General features: G+C 55.7%; 1 long non-coding RNA gene across 1 annotated transcript; it reads right to left on the bottom strand.

Annotated features, from left to right (window-relative positions):
• Positions 1–1,673: 1,673 nt before the first annotated feature.
• Positions 1,674–13,381, bottom strand: LOC142046962 (uncharacterized). Its single transcript, XR_012656048.1, has 2 exons — positions 12,515–13,381; positions 1,674–5,512 (listed from the first exon to the last, which is right to left on the bottom strand). It is a non-coding gene; the product is annotated as an uncharacterized LOC142046962 (long non-coding RNA).
• Between the last annotated feature and the right edge of the window lie 7,107 nt (positions 13,382–20,488).

Raw genomic sequence — 20,488 nt, 5'->3', positions numbered from 1 at the left:
CACAGACTCTCCAGACCCCACATTCCTTGCCAGCCCCACTCACACCCTGGCCTGCTTGCTCAGCGCCAGATTTAAGGTAGTGATGAGGAAGCAGCATTCCAGAGTCTCTGAGCCACCCAGCACACCCAGTCCTAGAGCAGCAGTGTCCTACCTTAAAGACCCTGGGAGCCCACCTTCCTTGGGGCCTAGAGTGAGCAGACGTCCCGATATTATTGAGACAGTCCTGATTGTACCCCATTTGTCTCGCATCCCGACGCCCTGCATCTGGATAGCGGGGACAGACTGCTCACCATCACCACCATTGTCCCGGTGCTGGCGTGGCGGAACTTCCTGGGGCAGCTCCTGGCGGTGCACTCGCCCACCCGCCAGCCCGAGCCTGCAGTGCGGGCAGCCCCGAGCACGGGCACATGGGGTCTCCGCATGCTGCACCAGCTCCCTTCTGCCCAATCAGAGCTGTGGGGGCGGGGCTTGCAGGCGCCAGCCGTGGGCAGAGAGCCCTTCGCCCCCCGCCCATGCCACCCCACCTGACTCATCCCTACCCTAGGAGCCAGAGGGACCTGCTGCCCCAGATAAGCACTGCCAGGACCCCCCACCTTGCCCCCCAGGAGGGCCCTCTGGCTCTTAGGGTTGGGTCAGGGCATGGGGGCAGGGAGCTCTCTGCATGCTGCTGGCACCTGCAAGCCCCACTCTGCAGCTCCAGCAGCTCCCATTGGCACTTTTCCCAGCCCATGGGAGCCATGGAGCTTGTGCTTGTGACAGGCGCAGCACGTGGAGACCCCTCGGCTGCCCCTGATCCAAGGAGCCAGAGGGACCTGCCAGATCCTTCCCGGGACCCCCCCACCCCCGGCAGACCCCTCTGGCTCTTAGAGTTGGGGAGGGGTTAGGGTAACCCTATAATTTAGTCGGGGGTGTGTGTGTGTGTGAGAGACACTCACTGATACCAGACCTCTGTGACTTGGTTTGCTTCAGCCACTGACAGCTGAAGGCAGGACTGGGACCTTCCCCTCTGTGACTGCGGCTGGGGCTGAAGGCAGGGCTACAACAGGGACCCTTCGTGCCCCCCTCCCCAGCCCTGCAACTGGGTCTGACTTTCCAACCAGGATCCTGCACCCCTGTCCTGCAGCTCCAGCCAGGGGCTGGAGACAGAGCCCTGTGCTCCTGGCCCCGTGGCTTCTGCTGGGGGCTGGAGCTGGGGCCAGGAATCCTTGCCCCATGGCTTGTGGTGCGGGCTGCAGCGGGGGCCGTACACCCCTCTTGCAGCTTCCTTGGTCTGTGCGCCCCCTCTCATGGCTCTGGTCGGGGCTGTGCACCTGTGGCTCTCCCACCCCGCTCGTCCAATGTGTCCTGATATTTCACTCTTGCGATCTGGTGACTCTACTGGCGCCGCAGCCTGGGATGGAAGGGAGACGAGCCTTGCTCCATCACTGTGGTAACTAGACTCACATTCCTCCTGGAGGCCACAACCTGTAAGTGTAATATGTGAGGCTGGCACGGTGAGCAATGTGCGTAGCCTCAGCCATGCAGCCAAAACCACAACCCCATGCGCTTACCATTCGCTGACCCGGCCTCGTCCTGTACCCTCTTCCTGCAGCACTTGGGAGCACATTCCCCTGGGATTCTGGCCCTAGATTTCATCTGGCTCAGTGACAAATCAAAGCAGAGCACATAGACGCTTCCTATTTACTATGATAGTTTTATTAGTCTAGTAAGAACACAACCGCAAAGGGACGTTACACCTGACGGTGCGTCATTACCATGAGAAGCCAAAAGGAAACATAGTCACATTGCCTCTTTGCAAGTGAAAGAACAAAAGCCACCTGGCAGAGGCGCACAGATCCAGCCCCAGGGGACCCTGCTGGCAACCCAGCTGCATTGGGTATACAACCCAGACCTGACACACACGTGCTTATTGCAACAGCTGTGCTGGCTGGGGGGCAGGGGAAGAAGAGTTGATGACTGCATCAAAGACCCCTGCGAAGGCCTTTGTCTGATGAGCAGCTGCCTATTGCTTGGCTGTAAACTTGGCTGCAGGTGATTTACTGAGGCTCTGATAATGCACAGTGCTAAGTGAGGGCAGGGGATGGACGGGGTAGCACGGGGCCGGGGGGCCAGGGGGGTGGGGGTGGGCCTGCGCTGGCCTGTGAATGCTGATGCCTTCAGGGGAAATTGCCTGTAATCAGCAAGATGGTTAGGTGCGAGAATTCCTGTTCATCACCTCTGGCTGCTAATGGAAGATCCTTTCACGTATTCTCCTAGGTCTCTCAGGAGTCCTGGCCCAGGAGCTGCAGTAACTCTGTGTTCCCCATGCCTGCCCCGGCAGAAAGCAGAGCTGTACCTCTAGCTGACATGGCTTAAGCTGGCAGCAGCCGGGTAGGACAGGCCCAAGGTGATCTGCTGGGCTGATCCCTGCCCAACATTTCAGGTGTGCCCAGGAAGCCCCCAGCTGCTGAGCGTGCCAGAGACAACGTGCTTGCTGGGCAGCCGGCTGGTCCAGCTACAGCATATCTGTTGTGCAGCTTGCACAGCGCCGGCCAGTCCAAGTGCAGCTGGACGTCTCAGACACACACTGACAATGTCGCCGTTCAGCTGGACGGGCCAGGCATGGCACCTGGTAAACGTTCCAGCTACCCTTGCTGCTGGCCGGCTCAGGGGCAGGGACACGCTCCCCTTTCAAAAGTGCACTCTTTCTACTGAAGTGCTGTAACCTGAACGCCTGAGCGTGACATCACAGCGGGCTGGCAAGGCAACGCATGTGATATCACAGCCCCTGGGGCCTGACCTCGGGCAGGAATACGCAGCAGGAGCCCAGTGAGTGCTGATAAAAAGCCAGGCTAAGAGGCTGCAGCAAACCTCACTAGGCCTGAGGGCTGTGGGGAAACCCGGACCCTAGTGAGTGGGAAATTGGTTTTAGGAAGTGACGTCTCAGCTATTAATGAGACCCTACTATGGGGCTGAAGGTACAACCCTCCAGAGGGGGCAGAAGGGCCGAGACGGGAAAAAAGGAGCCACATGCTCCTAAAAGGTCACTTTACAGCAGCAGCCGCCTAGAGCCTCCCAGCAGCAGTGCCCTGGCAGCCAGCACATCTGCGCCCAGCAAGGCTGGGACTTTCCACAAAGGGAGGGCAAGGGAAGGGGGCACAGAGAGCCCACGGCAGGGGGCACCAGCACCACTAACGCTCCCAGCTAGTCCCATGGCAGAAATCCTCATCGCCTTTGTCCAATGTACAGCTGCAGAAAACAGACACATTAACTACAAAGGGGGCACCCTTCTCCTCCTAGCTACCTGGCCAGCTTTCCCCTCTCCCTCCTGGACTAGCTGTGCCGTGAGGGAGCAGCCAGGAACAGCCAAATCCCACAAGGCCGGCAGCAGGGCAGGGGCTAATTTCATGGCGTTCGGTGCGAATGGCAGAACTGTAACAAGGAGAGATGGGAGACGCAGGCTGGACTTGCCCAACTCCCGGACTGCACAGAGTCCATGGGTGTTTGAGTGTAAGCGTGTTGGGCTGGAAGAGACACCCCTGCTGCGGCTGGTGACTGGGTGTGCCTGGCTCTGTGGGCTGAGAGAAGGGATGGGATGGACACAGCTGAGCAGGCTACTCCGTGACACTGGGGCTGCCCCCGACCCCGAGGAGAGTTCTGAGGGGAGTAGTGGGGTATGGGAAGGGGCCAGCAGCTCTCCCCAGCTCCAGCATCCCATTGATTGCAGTGGGAATTAGGCACCTGAATACCTTTGGGGATCATGCCCAAACCATCTGACTCCAGAGCTCTTTCGAGCCAGGCACAGCCCCAAATGAACCCATCCAGCTCCCTCGTCTACATTTAACGACCGTAAGCTGCCTGCTGGCCGCCCACACAGGGTTTGTCAGTGCACAGATTCTGGCGGCTGCTTAGCGTGGCGTTCAGACTGGTGACGGCGTTCGGCTCACGGTGCCACATGGGCTGGAGAAGCCAGGCCTCATGGCTGGTCCCTGCAGCTGCTGGCACCTCGGAGGACGCCACCCCCAGGAAACAGCTTGAAGGCGGCTCTCCCTCTCAGCTAGATGAGGCTTTGGAGACAGCCTGCTCGCCCTGGGGCGCGTCCTGCCATGGAGGATCACCTGCCAGTGCCCCCGCCCATGGGATGGATTGCAACCCAGGCAGTGCAATGGGAGGGGCTGGAAGACCCCCACAAACAAGGGTTCCTTGGTGCAGCCTCACTCCAACCACAGCAAGGACAGAGTCCAGCCAGCCCTGAGGCAGAGGGGCCCCGAGTGCGCGAGTCCTTTGGTGGAAGGCCCAGCCTGCCTCCCACACTCCCTCCCAAGCCCCGCTCAGTCTCCTCTTCATTTCGAGTCACTTCCCCTGGAGCGGCCGCTCGGCAGAGCCCCCTCATCAGGGCACCCCCACCCCGACACACTCACAGTCCCTTCTCCCTCGGTGGGCTGCTGTGAGGGAACCAATGCCGGTTGGCCTGGCCGCTCAAACTCCTCGGTCAGGTCCAAGGCAGGACACGCAGCTTCCTGAATGCAGGTCCAGGGGTCTCTGGGGGGTCTGGCTTAGAAGCTAGGTGGTGGAGAGAGCCCAGGGGACCAGCCATCAAGCCTTCCTCAGCACCCCAGCTGTCCCGGGCAGCGGAGGGACTCAAGGCTGGAGCAGGTATTTCTCCTCGTTCTTCGTCTCGTCTGCATCCAGGCTCTTCTTGGGGCAGGACGGGGTCCTGCAGGCCTTGCACAGAATCAGGAAGAGGATGAGGATCAGCAAAGCGATGATGCAGTTAAAGGAAATCGCAACCACTGCTCCAGTGGACAGCCCTGACCCCATCGCCGCTCCCTGGGAGGCAGTCAAGGGAGAGGCCACTCACTCCCCTGGGAAAGGCAGGCCTCCCTTCTGCCCATCGACCCCGGGGCGTCTGCCTGCTCTGGGAGAGACCCCTGGCCCAACGACGGAGACAGCTGTGCCCACCCCAAATGCATTGGCAGGGGAGAAGGTGAACAGCCGGGTCTAGAAGTGGTCTTGAAAGCCCGGCTCCAGGCAAGTCCCAGATGTTTTCTGCCCTAAAGCCAAAGTCTCATTCCAGAGGTTAGCAGGGGTCGTCACCTGGGGAGGAGCTTTCCCCTGTTGGGGGGATGAGGAGGGTGTAGCCAATCTCTGTCTCCTCCCAGTGGGGGGGCTGCTTTAGATCTCAATCCCCCTCTCCTTCACCATGACACATGTGATACGGTGCTGCCCCCCCGCCCAGCGATCCACTTGCACTGGGGCCGCAGGCGGTGGCAGCGGCAGGATCGGATGGTGCTGGAGTCTCAGGGAGCTGGGAGCGGAGAAGAGCGGCCCAGATCAGGAGGCGCGGCAGCCACGGAGCTCTGGCCTCTGCAGGGGGGCAGGATGTTGGCTGCTGTTGCTCCCCCGCTGCTCTCTGAGCTGGAGGACAGTCATGGCTGGTTCTCCCAGAACTTCCACGGTCCCATCTCCAGCAGCTTCGGTCCCGGCTGTGATGCTGAGGAGGGAGTCGTGTCCCGATGTCTCACCCTTGTGCCTGGGATGGTAAAGACAAGGACAGTGTCATTAACTTGGCAAGTGATGCTTGGCTCACTGGATAACACGCACTGGCAGGTGTCAGGCTAACTCCCTGCAGACTGAGCCCTGTGGCAACAGCACCCACCACCACAGCCAGCCCTGCTGCTGGGAACTTCCGCAGCCCCAACTCCCTGCCAGCTCTTGAATGCACCTGGCTCTGGGGGCAAACAACAGTAATTCACATGGGGAGGCAGGCCCTGGAGCCCGCCCCTCCAGCTCACCCTCATTCCCCCCCCCCAGGGAGCGGTGGTAATGCCCCAGTGGCTCATAGCCCTGCATCACCACAGCAGCGTGTCCCCTGGCAATCAGGCGCATCCGCACCCTGAAGACAGCCAGGTTGCTGAGGCTCCTCCCAGGTCTCACCTCAGACTGATCCCCACACGCTGTGGGCACACGTGCCTCGTCCTGCTGCGCGCCCTGGCGGGGCGAGCAGAGTTCACGCGCTCTCTGGGGAGCTGAGCCAGCCCACGCAGCAGGCACTGCCATAGCCAGTGGCTGCAGCAGGAGGCTAACGCAATTTTCATCACTTCCAAGGCAGGTCAGTGAGTAGGGTGTACTTGGAGGGGCAGGGAAGGAGGACAGAGTGAGATGTTGCCAAACAGGATTAAGCAGGGGTGGGCAAGCTACGGCCCATGGGCAGGCCCGCGAGCTGCACCACGCGGCTCAGCCCTGCTCTGACCGGGGCGCTGGGTTGAGGGCCGCACCACATGGCTCCTGGAAGCAGCGGCATGGCCCTGCTCCGGCTCCTGTGTGCTGCAATGGGAGCAGCAGGGGCGGTGCCTATGGATGGGGCAGTGCGCAGAGCCGCCTGGCCACACCTCCGCATAGGAGCTGGAGAAGAGACATTCCACTGCTTTCGGGAGCCGCTTGAGGTATGCATTGCTCGGAGCCTGTACCCCGAGTCTCTCCCCATGCCCCAATCTCCTGCCCCAGCCCTGATCCCCCTCTCACTCTCCAAACCCCTCGATCCCGCCTGAAGCCCTCCCTTCACCTCAAACCTCTCATCTTCAGCCCCACCCCAGAGCCTACACCCCCAGCCAGAACTTGCACCTCTTCCTGTGTCTCCTACCGCAGCCCTGACCCCCTCCCACCCTCTGAACCCCTCAATCTCAGCCCAGAGCACCCTCCTACACCCCAAACTCCTCATCCCCAACCCCACCCCAGAGCCCACATCCCCAACCAGATCCTTCACCTCTTCTTGCACCCCAACCCCAGTTCTGTGAGCATTCATGGCTCACCATACAATTTCTATTCCCTGATAAGGCCCTCAGGCCAAAAAGTTTGCCCACCCCTGGGATAAAGTCATGTCCCCAAACGTGGCCAGCCAAAGACATAGGCTAAGCCACAGGGACGGTTACATACACCCAGCAGAATGGGGAGAAAGGCACATTCCAGGGGCCTCCACCCTGCTCTGCAGAGACCCTGTACTGAACGTGTCTCCACTGAAATGCTTCCCGTCTGCTCCTCATGCTCTGCCCTCCCCTGGCTTGGCTGCATGGGACTGACCATGGGGCTGGAAACGGGGCATAGGGCCACCCTGGTCACAGGGACCCAGAAGCAGTTACCACCTGACGGCTGTTCGGTAGCCCTTGTTTAAACTGATTTGGGTGGGTATCCTCTGAGTTCACACGGACAGGTCCCTACAAAACCTGCCGCGACAGCTGGCCCTAACCGGGCCCCCTGTCGATGCAAGAAGGAGGCCAAGGACTGCACGGAGGAAAGAGACTGAACTGAAGTGGGAAATCTGTAGTTCGGGGTGCAGCACACTGGTGGGAAAGCACATGAACGGGGAATTCGTGCTGCCACTGCCTGAGCAATCCCTGTTGACACCAAACATTTTGGAAGGGAGATTAAACCTTGCAATACAGCAGGCTGGCCTATCTCAAACAACGAAAGACCAAGCTGAGAGCTGTAAGGGACAGATGATCTCACATCTGCAGAGCCCCACCAAATTCACAGCTATGAAAAACGCATCATGGATGGACCATGACATCTGATCTCCCCCATGAAATGTGGCATCCCAGCTGGGGACTCCTACTGTGCACCAGGCTCCAGCGGCTAGTCCCAGCCCAGGCTGGGGAGGGACAGGTCCTTCTTCCCCTGCAGGGGCCACTCCTGGAGCTGAGTCAGACCCACCTCCAGGAACCTCCTCCAGCTACAGGAAGCTCTGCGGCTGCTGGCTGGGAGCCCAATTCTGGAGGCAGCACAGAAGCAATGGTGGCTGTCAGCCCCCGACCCGGGCGCAGAGGCCGTGGCCCCAGCTGTCAGCCCCCGACCTAGGCAGTAGGGTGCTGGGAAAACTTGGACGGATGGTAACTCACCCCTCCCATTCTCTATGACCCTCACTTCTGCACTGCAGCTGGCGGTGGTGCTGGTTTTAGAGCTGGGTCCCAGCCAGCAACTGCTGATCTCTGGCTGCCCAGTTCTGAAGACAGTGTCCCTGTCAGCCGCAGCGCAGAAATAAGGGTGATAATCCCATAACCCTCCCACAACTCCACCCCCAACCCCCTTTTGGCTCGCGACCCCCACAGTTGCATCACCATGACATTTCAGATGTAAACCTCTAAACATGTGAAACTATTTTTAAAATCCTATAACTGTGAAATTGACCAAAATGGGCCGTGAATTTGGTAGGGCCCTATGCATCTGCTACCGTGGGGTTCTTACACCTTCCTCTGATGCACCTGCTGCTGGCCACAGCCAGAGACAGGACACAAGGCTAGATGGACCTGGGGTCTGAGCTAGTCTGGCAGTTCCTGTGCTCTGTCTCCAATCCAGCAGCCTTTGCCCAGCACGAAATCCACCTGAAACAGACTGTGTGACGTTTAAATCCATCCCCACGAGCTGGGACAGGCAGAAGTGACTTATGCAGGATTCATTAGCTCAGCTGCTGAACGCCTCAGCCGGAGGTTCTGCACAGAGCAACAAGGGGGAATATTTGAGAGTTCACAGCAATCGTCCAGGAAACCTCAGGGCGCTGCGGTCATTCATCAGAGGAGCCTTTTTATGTTACCATGGGAGTCCTGCACGGTGTTCCACAATCCAGTCTCTGTTCGTCTCACAGCAGCACAGGCCTAATCCTCCAGGGTGCTGAGTGCCTCCTGGGAAGTGCCAAGCATCCTCAGAGCCTTGCAGAGCTGAGTGGGACAGCTCCCTATGTAGGTGCACCCTAGACTCAAACTGAGCCCTTCGGGGTCTGGAGAGAGGAGCTCTGCCAGAACCAGAGAGATGCCTCCATCCAGCTAGACTGAGGGGAATCCCGAGGCTCTGCTCCCAGCTGGGAACCATCCCTACACGGAGATACGATGGGGACGGGGGAAGGACAACTGGAATTCCTGCAGCACATCGGTCAAAGCCTGCGTGGCCAAGCTCAGGCCGCCCACTGTGCTCCTTGCCCCACCACAGAGAGGAGGCAACTGTCCAGAACTTGGAGTATTGGGGGGAAACTGAGCCCTGGGACATTTCAGGTGAAACTCTGGAAACACCCCCCAGTGGGGAGATCTGGGAGGGTATGGAGCTGTGCTGTCCAGGGCAGAGGGAGGGTGCAGGACAGGGGTGTCTGCACAAACACTACATCCCAGGCCAGCACCGACGGGAAAGGGAGGGAGAGCAGGACCAAACTCCGCTCTGGTGTTGCATGCACAATGAGGAAGCATCTCGGAACTGCCTCCTTTCCCACCACAGCTATTCAACCTGCAGTAACCCATTGCCAGCCTCCTTACGTAAGCAAAACCCCGTTCTCAGGCTGCAGAGCAAGGCTGCCTCACCCACGGCTGGCTTTGAATAGCCCTGCTCTCTCCCACACCCGTCCAGCTCCCTCTGCCCCTGCAAGGCCATCGTGCCACCTTCTGCCCCACATAAACTTCAAGCTCATTCATCTCTGAGACGATCGCTGGGCTCCTGGGCCAGTAACACAAACTCCGGAGTAAGTGCAGTGCGCCCGCAGCTGGGAGGCAGCGGGGAGTGGAGGGGGCAGCCCAACACTTCTCTCCCTCATCCGAAGCCAAGAAACAATTTCTCCACTCACGTGTAACACAGCGTGGTGTGTGAAATCTTAAAGGGCCGCCGCGTGTGCATTCTTCAAGGGACAGGGCCGGCATCCAGCATCTCTGACTGCATATCAAAGCACAAATTTCCTTCCTTCTTGTTGCTAACAAAGCTCAGGATGATTACAAATGGGATGTTTAAGCAAATCGAACCCCCTTTCTGCTTTTTATGATGTTGTATTTTCTGCCTCCCGTAGTTTGGATAACAGACCTAGCCCCACCAGTTCCTCTGAAGAGTCAGTTTGACCAGTTAGCAATTTCACTTTCAGTTTACTCATGCCCCAGCACCACTGACGCGTTTGTTCTGGTTTTTTGAAGACGTTATCACTGGAACTAACAGTAGAAACAAGTTTTTATGATTTTTTTTGCTCTTAAAAAAAAATTCCTAAATCTGGGGCTAAGGACCAGAGAATTGGAGGTGGTCGGGAAATGTCCACGTTTAGAAATTCCACATGACGTGTCCTTTCTCAGTCTGAAATGGCCTTTCGGTTTAGGGTTAGGTTTAGTTAGACTTCTAAAAAGTTTTTTTTAAAAAAAAAGTCCACATCAAAACACAATATTTCAGTTGACCTGATCTGAAAAAAGTGTTTGGATTATCGGCTTGTGAAAATTTCTGAGATTTCGACTTCTCGTCAGTTTGGCATGGGATTTTTTTTTTTTTTTAAATCATGGAAATTTCATAGGACGGGACAGCATTTAGTGCCCAGCCCTACGGACACAGGCAGGGACCCCCCCACCCTGTACGTATAAAACTTTCTGCATGGGCATTTTCTCTGAGAGTGACCAACATGATCTGGAATTAATTCCTAGTGCCTGGCAGGACACTTGTAATGGGAGGAATCTATGCCACTGTAATCACGGAGTGGGGTACATGAGCCCTTAGCCACCTTCTGCCTTTTCCCACCATATTCCAGCCTCCTACTGCAACAGGTGGAAGCAAGGGATTCCCGCAGGGTTTCAGAGGACGCAGCAGCACCCAAAGCATCTCTCTCAACCTCATATAACATGAGCAGGCCAAATCATCCCTGGTGAGAGGCCATCAGGGCGTTCCAGCAGGGATGAATTTGGCTCAGTGCGTTTGATAAGATGCGTCCACCTCCTGTTACGCTTTAAGGGCCTGCTGCTGCCTCTTCCCATCCCAAACCACACAGTACCACACTCACCCTGAAAACGCCTTGTGGGGAAAGGGATGCGTGGGGGTCATTCCCCCACTCCCCAAAGGAAGATGCCACGGGGGGAGGGAAAGTTGAGCAGTCCCATAGCCAGGGGCTCTGGCCAGGCAGCACATTTAGAACATGGGAAAGGGGACGATGCCTTGCCAGGTGTGTTCATGCTACCGGAGTCTCAGAGGCCAGTGCTGGGGCTGGCACTCAATAACGCGACTCAAACACCGGAGTTACCCAAAGAGGTAAACTGCGCCAGTCAGACATTCGGTTCCCACTCACTGCTGCTCACACCCATATTCAGCTAGGGGCACCGTCAGGGGTGGGAGTGTCACATTCCTCTGAACCGTCACAGCCTGGGCCAGACTAGACAGCCTGCTCCAGTGGTGCACGTCCCACGCCCTCAGCGGTGGGTGCACAGAACCTGCCGACAATACAGCAAGTCCCCGGCTGAAGCTGGGCCTGGGGCTGACAGACACGCTGTATCCCGGGCAGAGCGTGGGAGGTGCCGAGTGCCCCCAACAGAGAACCCCAATGGGAGCAGCTTGCAGGATAACGCCCCAGGAAAGCTGGGGGCAGGAATGCCCTTAGGATCTCCATCTGCAGCCTGTTTGGGGCTCTCTGAAGCTCCAACATCTGACTCTGCTGATGTCCCGTCCGCCTCCCCTTTGCCCCCGAACGCTGCAGTTGGACAGGCTCTGTAGTGAAGATGGCAGCAGCACCTGGCCTGTTAGAGCGCCCTGACAATCCAGCAACAGCGCCCACCCCAACATCCCTCCCGGTTGGGCCAATGCCTCCCCAGAGGCCTTTGGGGGTCAGCCAGCTGCACCTCTGTACAGAGAGGAGCAACCAGGCACCTGTGGAGCGCGCTCAGCGAATCCCAGCAGGATGCTGCAGCCTATTGCAAAGGCGCAGACAACCAGAGCTGGAAACACTTATGGAAAAGCAGGAGAGCAAAACAACCAAATTGGCTCAGCTGCCAGAGTGGAGTGAGCCTTGGCCAAGAGCGCCAGGGAAACCCAATCCACCCCCCTCCCCATGGGCCCTTATGCAACTTTTCAAGAATAATAAAACTTGGAAAGGTCCCATCTTGCAGCCCCAAACTAACTGCGGGGTCAAAGCAGCACCAAACGCTCGTCTCAAACCTGTTTCTAAATCGAAGCCCGTGAGTTAGTGCCGGCAAAAAGGGGGAGCGTTCGTGGGTCTGTGTGCATCCCAAGAGCGTGGATACCTGCAAACGGGGGGGTGCGTGTGCAAAGGAAGGGGTTGTCTGTGTGCATCCAAAGGGGGGTGTGTGTGCAAAGGACTGGGGTGCTCGTGTGTGTCTGCGTGCATCCAAAGGGGGTGCGTGTGCAAAGGACAGGGGTGCTCGTGTGTGTCTGCGTGCATCCAAAGGGGGTGTGTGTGCAAAGGGCTGGGGTGCTCGTGTGTGTCTGCGTGCATCCAAAGGGGGTGCACGTGCAAAGGACAGGGTGCTCGTGTGTGTCTGCATGCATCCAAAGGGGGTGCGTGTGCAAAGGACAGGGGTGCTCGTGTGTGTCTGCGTCCATCCAAAGGGGGTGCGTGTGCAAAGGGCTGGGGTGCCCGTGTGTGTCTGCGTCCATCCAAAGGGGGTGCGTGTGCAAAGGACAGGGTGCTCGTGTGTGTCTGTGTGCATCCAAAGGGGGTGCGTGTGCATCAGTGCATGCACAGAAGGGGGGAGGCCAGAGCACTGAGGCTGGCCGGCTCCAGCCCAGGAAGGGGGTGTATTACCTGGCTCTGCGCGGAAGGTGCTCCGGGGATGGTCACCTCAGCCCTGCCCGGAGACAGCGGCGGCTCAGCCCCAGGTGAGTGCCCCGGCAGGCTCCGCGGAGAAGAGCCCTCGGGGGGCAGGCGGCTCCGGAGGAAAGAAGCTGGGAATCGCAGCAGAGACTTCGGAGCAGCAGCAGCGGGGGAGGGAGCCAGAGAGGCGGCGATCTAGCCGCTGCCTCCATGGCCAGGGCACCCTCCGGAGGAGGAGCCCGCTCCCCCCTCCTCTTCCTCCTCAGCCAGCCAGGCGCTGCCCCATCAGGGCCGGGGCCCCCACGCGCGCCAGCAGCCCCGCCCCGGGGGGCAGCGGAGCAGAGGGACCCCCCCGGCTGGCCCTCCGCCCCGGACGGTGGGGACGGGGATGCGCCCGCTGCAGAACTTCCAGGCAGTTTTGCTCGGCTCCTGGATTCCACGCGAGTTTTCACGTCCACCACTTTCCACTCGCCCCCGGTGCAGGCTGCACCGCTTTGCTCCGGCACAGCAAGGGGGCCCCTTCCTGGGTCCCTCGACGTGTGGGGGGCGGTCAGCGTTCACCTCCTTTCCACGGCGATCGGGGGTGCCCCCCCCGCTACAGGTCTGGCCTGCAGGCGGGTCCCACGCGTGTCACGGCCACGCGCGTGCAACGGGGCTCGGGTGCCGCTTCCTCGGGAGAGAGGGGGGGGGGGCTGCCGGGACTTCTGCAGCCGGCGCCTCCCACGAGTCCCCCCCAGCGCGCGTGGGGGCCCCCCGCGCGGATGCTGCAGAAGGACGGGGGTGGGAGGGGGAGTCTCCGCGGAGCGAGGCGGGCGCTGGGCCGCGAGCTCCAAAAAACAACTCATCCCCCTCCCGCCCCCCGCCCCAATTCCAGCTGTCTGAGCCGGGGCGGGGCTTCCCGGGCCAAGCCTCTGCCTCCTCCCCTCCCATTGGCGGCCTGGCACCCGCCGGGCTCCTCATTGGCCAGGCACTGGGCGGGCCCCGCCCCGTGGGGGGGCTCACCCATCAGCTGGCTGCCCCTGCTGTGCTGGGCGCAGGATGGGGGGTGGCCTCTGAGAAGGGGGGGGGCGCCCTGGGCCCCACTTCTCCCCAGCTGCAGCGACAGGGCAGCAGCTGCAGCAGCTGGAGCGGGACAGCTTTGCTGCTGTCAACACGAAGGCAGGATCACTGTGTTGAGGCCATAACGGAGGCTGTCGGGGGGCCCTGCTTCCAGCGGCGCCTACAGCAGAGAGTAAAGAGCAGAGGAATTTCCCCCACAGCCCCACTCCCCTTCAGGGCTGGCCTGCTCTGTTACACGGGCACCTGCAGAAGCGGGGGTTTTACCCACGAAAGCTTATGGCCGAATAAATCTGTGAGTCTTTAAGGTGCCACCGGATGCCTTGTTGTTTTTACTGGCAACACAGAGTCTGTCTTTCCCGAATTTCCCCTGGATTAATTTTGCCCCCGCCCCCAACCCTCCGCCACATACACACAAAACAGCCTGTTGAGCGTGTTTGAGACGTACGCTCTGGAGGCCTTCGACTGAGGGTCAAGTGCCTGGCTGACTGTTTTGTAGCAGGACGTTTGTATGTTGCCTTTAAATTCAGCATGAATTTAGCGCTGACTAAAGGTGTCAGGTTGCAAGCTTATAAAAATGAAGCCCCCGCCCCCCCCCCCCCAGGAGTACTGCAGGCAGGCAAGTGTCTGACACACACACACACACACACACACGGCAAGTGAGGTGCCAGCCGATGCCAAACTCCCCATGTCTCCAGTGAACCGTGACAAACATCAAGCTGGGACCAGTCTGGCTCACCTGGGTGGTCGTATTGTTAAAATAGGTATTAGATGTATAAAAATGTGTTTCGACTTTATTGAAGGCTTGTGAGTTGCTGCCTGCATTCATCTCCCTGATAACTTCCGTATTGTAAGGTAATATCTGAAGCATTTGCCTTGTAAGCCTCTACAAGTGCCAGACAGGAGAGACGCATTCATTAACGTGAAATACTAGCCTCCAACAGGTGTAAGAAGGCCCACAGACAGCTGTGTGAGTTGCTCCCCCCTCCCCATGAAGAGTAGATGTGCAAGTGAATTCCTCCCATCGGCTGAGTTTGCAACTCAAAGCAGGAGGAGGGAAGGAATAGAAAGCACTAACCAGAAGGATGTGTTTCTTGATGCTGCTCTGAGGGGCAAGGATTACTAAGCAGAAGATCCCCAGTGCTTAGCCTGGGTTAGCTATAAAGGACATATAAACCTTGCTTATCACAGAAGCTTCTATTCCCTTTTGAAACGTAAGATTGGAACTCATTTGTGTTTATATGTTCACCTGCTTTAACCTTGTACATAACGTTCTGATTTCCTTTTCCTAGTTAACAAATCTGTAAATGGTTTGTTATAGGATTGGCGACAAGAGTTGTCTTTGGTGAGAGATCTGAGGAGCAATAGATCTGGGATCAGTGACTGGTCCTTTGGGACGGGAAGTAACCGGAATATTGCTGTGATACTTGGGGAAAGGGACCAAGTATCTTGCCTGGGTGGCAAGACGGATCGAAATACCCAAAGGGGCTGTCTGTGACTCCATGACTTGGCTGTTTCAGCACCTGAGGCGTTTACACTGAGTAAATTGTTGGTGAAAACGAAGTATAGATACCTAAAAAAACCAGGAGTACTCGTGGCACCTTAGAGACTAACACATTTATTTCAGCATGAGCTTTCGTGGGCTACAGGCCACTTCTTCGGATGCACAGAATGGAACACACAGACAGGAGATATTTAGACACAGAGAGAACATGAAAAGGTGGAAGTAGCCATGCCAACTGTAAGAGGCCAATCAACTGAGATGAACTATCATTGGCAGGAGAAAAAAAACCTTTGAAGTGATAATTGAGATGACCCATAGAAGGTGTGAGGAGAACTTAACATAGGGAAATAGATTCAATTAGTGTAATGACCCAACCATTCCCAGTCTCTGTTTAAACCTAAGTTAATTGTATCTAATTTGCATATTAATTCGAGTTCAGCAGTCTCTCTTTGGAGTCTGTTTTTGACGTTTTTTTGTTGCAAAATTGCCACCTTCAAGTCTGTCACTGAATGGTTAGATAGGTTGAAGTGTTCTCCCACTGGTTTTTGAATGTTGTGATTCCTGATGTCAGATTTGAGTCCATTTATTCTTTTGCATAGAGACTGTCCGGTTTGGCCGATGTACATGGCAGAGGGGCATTGCTGGCACATGATACCAGTTTAGGGGTTTGTTGCGTGTTTCCTCTCAGTCTGCCCGGAGGTTGGAACCTGTGCTCTTGAGCCATTGCAGGACAGATCTCTAGGAGCTCGATTTTCACTTAAGACTTAGGTCACGGTAAGAACATGACCTCAGGGGCACATGCTAACTAACGACTCTGCACCAGTGTAGACTGGAGCCAACTCATCTTAACATCCTGTCAGCTGGTCACAGCCCAGGGGTCCACTAGGATTTACCTATGTCCAGCAGGCGTGACTGTCCCTGTTTACATTGACTGCTAAATCATGGATAACCGTGTGTTAAGTAACACAACCTAATCTTCTTGTGAAGACAAGCCTCTAGGAGTGAGACAGGCGTTCAGTCTCTGAGGCCCATTCAGCCCTTAGCCTCAGCTGAGTTTTCTAGCAAAGTGCTAGTCAGTGTGGACTGTGGGGAATTGTTTGGGAACTGGATAAGACCATCTATTGAAGGCTATTTGTCTCTTATGAAATGGCCTGCAGAAGGAAAGAGATGGAGAACCAATGAGCTGGGAAAAGATACCTCTCCCGCCCTGGCCACCAGCTTTGAGTCTGGCTAGAATGGAGCAGGTGTCTGTCCTGGGTGCATAGCTCATGGGAACCGGAGGAAGAGTGACTTTTGCTTCTGAAATTCATTCGTCTTGGTTAGTAAGAATCCCCCAAACCAGGTGCAGTTTCTGTGGCTTCTGCTTTTGCTGCAAACATTTCCCATATCTTTAATAATGTTATGCTGAAGGTGGTGAATTCGTTCATAGATTCATAGAACTGTTTCCCAGGAGGAACCATCAGATCATCTACTGTGACTTCCTATGTATCACAGGCCATTAAATTTCACCAAAATACCCCTGTACTGAGAGTCCAGTAACTCGTGAATCGCTGCCATCAGGTGAGTCTTGGATCCGAAGATAATCAAGACCTCATTAAAACTAGTGGGTGACAACTGCTCTTTCAGGCTCAATGGAAGGAACAATCACGCCCCATCATGTAGTAAAAATAACTACATATAATTGTGGTGACCACTCCAAACAATAGGCTGTATGGCAGGCCAGAGTTAGCCAAGGAAAAATAACAAGAGATGACCTGGTCACATGTGGGGACCCAGGCTACTGATCACAGGCTGTGTGTGCTGGAGGCAAAAAGCCAAGGAGGAGGAGTTGAAAGCATGACCCTAAGAGGATGCAGGGAGAGAGGACTTCTTGGGCACAGAGCTCACTGGAGTGGCAGATATGGAGATTTCTGAGCAAGATAGCTGCCTGCTGTTGCTTGCTTCTCCTGGGTCCAGGGAAACGGGACTTTTGTACGATTCTCTAAATAAGATTAACCAAGAACTGACCTGACTTGTATCACTGATTTCTCCTCCTAATGGCAGCAACCCTGCCAGGGCCCGAATACTGGCAAACTGCTCGGGGTGAAGGGGCAGCCATCACATCCAGCCAGTTCAGTTCCTGAGGGGGAGGCATATGGCAGAAATATACAGCATTGAGGGGAAAGCGCAGAGACTTTCGGTACAGCCTTAGGCCCCACTCTTGCAACTGGTTCCCTTGCATTAGTTCTCATTGCAGGATCAGGGCTTTAAAGGACTAGAGGGGGGAAAAAACCCACTGACTCAGAATGTACAAGTTCAACAAGAAAATTCCAAAGCACTATTACATATATATCTGTATTCCTGAATGTCTCAAAAATCTCCACTGGTATGTACTGGGCAGCTGGTAATTCCAATAGGAAAAACTCGCTTGTATCGAGATCAGAGATGCAGGTGGATTGAAGCTGATCTAGAGAACCGCGGGGAATTTCCAAAACTCCTGCTAGGCAGATCGACAGTCTATTTACCTAAAGAGAGCTGTGGCCATCTGTGCCTGTTCCCCAGGTCTTTGGCTGCAGCCCTGAACTTCCTGTCATGACACAGATCATTGGGTTGCCAACATAGTTGCTTCCTGCTGAGTTCTGCAGAGAAGGAGGATGGGCCTGGGGTTAAGGACCTGGGGATGGTTCTATTCTTGGTCTGTCACAGGCTTCCCAGGGGACCTTGTGTGCGTCATTTCTCTTCTCTGTGGCCTCCTTCCCGATCTGTCAGATCAGGGTGATAATCCCTCCTGTCTCCCATCTGTTTAGACTGGGAGCTCTGTGAGGAAGGGGCTGTCTCATGCTACGTGTGTGTTCAGTGCACCCCTCACCCAAGGGGGCCCGGATCTCAGTTTGGTTCTCTAAGGAACCAAATAATCATTAGAGCCAGAGCATTTTAAAGAATTGGGGCCCGATTCTGCGCTTCTTTCTCATAGCGACTGGTACCTTACACTACCTACTTTCAATACAGCTACACAAGAGTGAGGTACCACTTAACACCATACAGGAGCGGCAGAATTAGGCCCGTAACACCGAGGGATTTAGTCCTGTGTTTCACACCACCCTTTGGCTTTCAAAGATTTACTCCCCACGTAAGTGGTATCAATCACAGGGCTGCTCCCTGCAGCCCCCGAGTGGCACAGAGCTCCTGTTTTCCTGTAGAAAGGCCTCTGCAAGGTGGCAGCCAAATCTGAGCTGGGCCTGACAGGAAGGATGGTGCAATGGTTAGGGCACTGGCCTGGGACTCCATTCCCTGTTCTGCTAAACACTGTCCGAGGTGCTGAAACCCCCCAACCCATGAAAGCCAATTTCTGCAGGATGCACAACTGCAGCCCCCAGAGATCGGAGGCAGCAGAGTGTTAGATTTCTGGGAACTCCTGATCTTTCATGGAAGGATTTTGATAGCCAACAGGGAGCTTAATAGCATGAAATACCAATGCTCTGTGCTTTCAGCTTTCAAAGCACTTTAGAAAGGGGTGCGAACCCGTGTTAGCCCCAGTGAGGAAACTAAACCAAAGCAAGGTCCAGGGACGTGGGAAAGGTCACCCAGCCAATCAATGGCACAGCTGGGAGTAGAACCCGGGAGTCCTAGTCCAATGCCTGGCTCACAGAATCACAGTCCCATCCCCAGGATGAGTCCACCCTATATTTATGGAGCAGCAGCCACGCTGAAGGATCCCAATGAAATGTGCATGCAGGGTTCATTTACCTGCCTCTTACGTGGAACATGAGGAAAGGAAGTGGAGAGTAAATGTCTTCGGCTAAAATGGCCAGGAACACTTGGAAAGCCAGAATGCACCCACCCCCGCTGGAAATGGGCTGGGATACCAGGCATAACACCCAGATCTTGCAAGAAGGCCTGCGGAGTCTTTAAACCCTGTGAACAGTCAAGGCCAATGAAGGGGTGCGGGAAAGCATGTTTTTTAGCGCTGTACTCTGAGAAATAGCAAGCAGATTTCCAAACCGCAGGGGACTTGGGCCCCGCACAGAGTCGTGTTAATGACCTTGCTGAGGAAGGGCATCAGAAATCTGGTCAGGGATGATGGGGAGGACGCAGAGGGCAGGTGGCAGGGGAGACATGCATCAGAAATCATCAGGCCTCGCTATCCCGCAGGTGCAGTTTGCTGATTCCGGTGGTGGGTAATAAGAAATGCAAAGTGCCCCAAGGCCAAGCATCCTCAGGGATCTGGCTGGATTGAATGCCAAGGCTCCTGCAGTGTCACTTCAGGAATAGAATAAACTCTACAATCATCCATGAGCCGTGGCATGAGCTGACCTTGGCTAAGGGTGAGGAGTGGAGACACTCCCTACCGCAGAGCCAGTGGACCAGTCCTGCTGCGCCCCGTTAGGGTGCATGGGCTGGCATTGACTGTTGGGGGCTTTGGGCTGCAGCCGTTCAGCATGCAAACCCAGAGCAGATGGAAGGGAGGGCAGGCTCCGAACTGCACTGCCCCTTGCCGGGATCCTGCCCAGGTTCAAGGCTCAGTCAGGGATTTGACAGGTGCTCTCCTTCAGAGGAGACGTGAAGCCAAAGCCCAGACTAGTTGTGGTCACAAAGGGCGTGTCTACATTGCACACTAAGCCCAGCACCTGATTTTGGTATGAACCCAGGCCCCGCTTCCATGCACACACAAATCAGTCTGACCCAGGTGTCAAGGCTGATTCCCCACTCTGGCACTTTGAGTGCAGAAGGTGGGGGCCCACAAGGACTCTAAAAATTAATACTGGCCACTCCAGGCTTGTATTAAACTCCCAAGGTTACAACTTTTCTTTGACCTTGGATTGGTAGATGCTGCCACCACCCAAGTGCAGAACCCCTTTGAGAGCCCAGGAAGGCGCATTTGGAAATTCTTTCCTGAAGCCCTTTCACCGCCCCCCCCCCCCGCCCCGGGGAACAGCTGAGAAAGGAAAACAAGGAAATCAGCTATTGCCACCAGCTAATTAAACAACATATTAATTAATTAAACTAATTCAAAAACATGCACAAACCTCTTGGGACACAAAAATCTAATCCTGTTCTTAAAAAGGTAAATTTTATTAAACCCAGAAAGAAAGGAAATACATTTGGAACTGAGGCTTTTAGTTAGATCTTATAAGAACCAGTTACAAAATTAAGCATTAAGCTAACTCTCTTGGGGTTCAGCTTAAAGGTTACAAGCAAAACAAAAGCACAGGGGAGTCCACAAGCCAGTTAGAAATAAAAGAAATAACCTGAATCGCGTCTTTCTAGACATTTCCTGATTTACTTACATATTTGGGTTGTTAAATGTAGTTCTGGATATGATCTGATGATTTTCATATCTGGCTTAAAGCTTCTTACAGCATAACTGCTCCCTGTTCCCCTCTTTCCTGGAGAACCACATAGAGTCAAAGAAGAAGTATTTTCCC

This window comes from Chelonoidis abingdonii, chromosome 6 (assembly GCF_003597395.2).
Source record: "Chelonoidis abingdonii isolate Lonesome George chromosome 6, CheloAbing_2.0, whole genome shotgun sequence".
In the NCBI taxonomy this organism is placed as follows: Eukaryota; Metazoa; Chordata; order Testudines; family Testudinidae; genus Chelonoidis; species Chelonoidis abingdonii.
Note: the sequence above shows the minus strand (reverse complement) of the source record. Positions and strands in the feature narration are given on the sequence as shown.